Consider the following 1,143-nt stretch of genomic DNA (forward strand, 5'->3'; position numbering starts at 1 on the left):
CTTTCAGAGTATGCATTTATTTGTCATTTTAACTGTTTGGAAACGGAGCGTAAATGTGGAAGTCCTTCAAAGATTTCTTATCCTGTTGCGCCCTCTATAGGACCAGCGACTAGTTGACGTCAAGCTTAAAGCGTCATGGCAGAGCATTGAAGTCGGCTAGTCGATTAGTCGGTGCAACCCCTAGTGTGAATGAGAACTTAGTTCAGTACTCACATGCTGTGACAGCCGCTTTCTGTCCGTATGCTTCAGATATGTGTACTCAGAAAACCGTATATCAGAAGTTTAAAGTCATATGGTTTAAAACTCATGATTTCAGCGCGATAAACATGATAATCAGAACCAAAACAGATGTTTTTTAGCAGGTACAAGCTATAATGGTGCAGCTCTATTCTGGAAAAGGGGACGGGGAGCAGCAGCTCATTTGCATTTAAAGAGACAGGCCCGAAAAACAGCGTGTTTCTGCTTCCACTCAAAATAGGCATTTGCAAAATGATCTGTGGAGTATTTTGAGCTAAAACTTCACAGTTACATTCTGGGGACCCCTGAGAATTATATTACATATTGTAAAAAGGGGCATAATATGTCAACTTTAATATCCTTTAAAATATTATTTATTTCTGTGATGCAAAGCTGAATTTCCATCAGCCATTACTCCACTATAAAGTGTCACATTATCCTTAAGAAATCATTCTAATATGCTGATTTATTATTAGAATGATCCATTTTGGCAACAGTTGTGCTGCCAAATATTTTTTTTGGAAACTTTTTTTAGGATTCTTTGATGAATAAAAAGTTAAAAAGAAGAGCATTTATTCAAAATATAAATCTTTTCTAACAAAATATATATCTTTGCTATCACTTCTTAAAAATTTAACACATCCTTGCTGTAAAAAAGTTTTAATTTCTTTAAAAAAAATAAAGAATAAAAATGTACTGACCCCAAACTTTTGAACTGTAGTGTATATTGCTAGAAAAGATTTATATTTGAAATAAATGCTCTTCTTTTTAACTTTTTATTCGTCAAAGAATCCTGAAAAAAAGGATCGCAGGTTCCAAAAAAATATGAAGCAGCACAACAGTTTCCAGCACTGATAATACATCAGCATATTAGAATGATTTCTGAAGGATCATGTGATGCTGAAG

The 1,143-nt window shown here is 34.2% G+C and overlaps 1 protein-coding gene across 2 annotated transcripts in view; it reads left to right on the top strand.

Annotated features, from left to right (window-relative positions):
• The window catches only part of LOC107696776 (lipoma-preferred partner homolog), a 222,268-nt gene that overhangs the window by 215,795 nt on the left and 5,330 nt on the right, over window positions 1-1,143 (top strand). The gene's annotated exons all lie outside the window — the stretch shown is intronic.

This window comes from Sinocyclocheilus anshuiensis, unplaced genomic scaffold, assembly GCF_001515605.1.
Source record: "Sinocyclocheilus anshuiensis isolate Anshui unplaced genomic scaffold, SAMN03320099.WGS_v1.1 scaffold999, whole genome shotgun sequence".
Taxonomy (NCBI): domain Eukaryota; kingdom Metazoa; phylum Chordata; class Actinopteri; order Cypriniformes; family Cyprinidae; genus Sinocyclocheilus; species Sinocyclocheilus anshuiensis.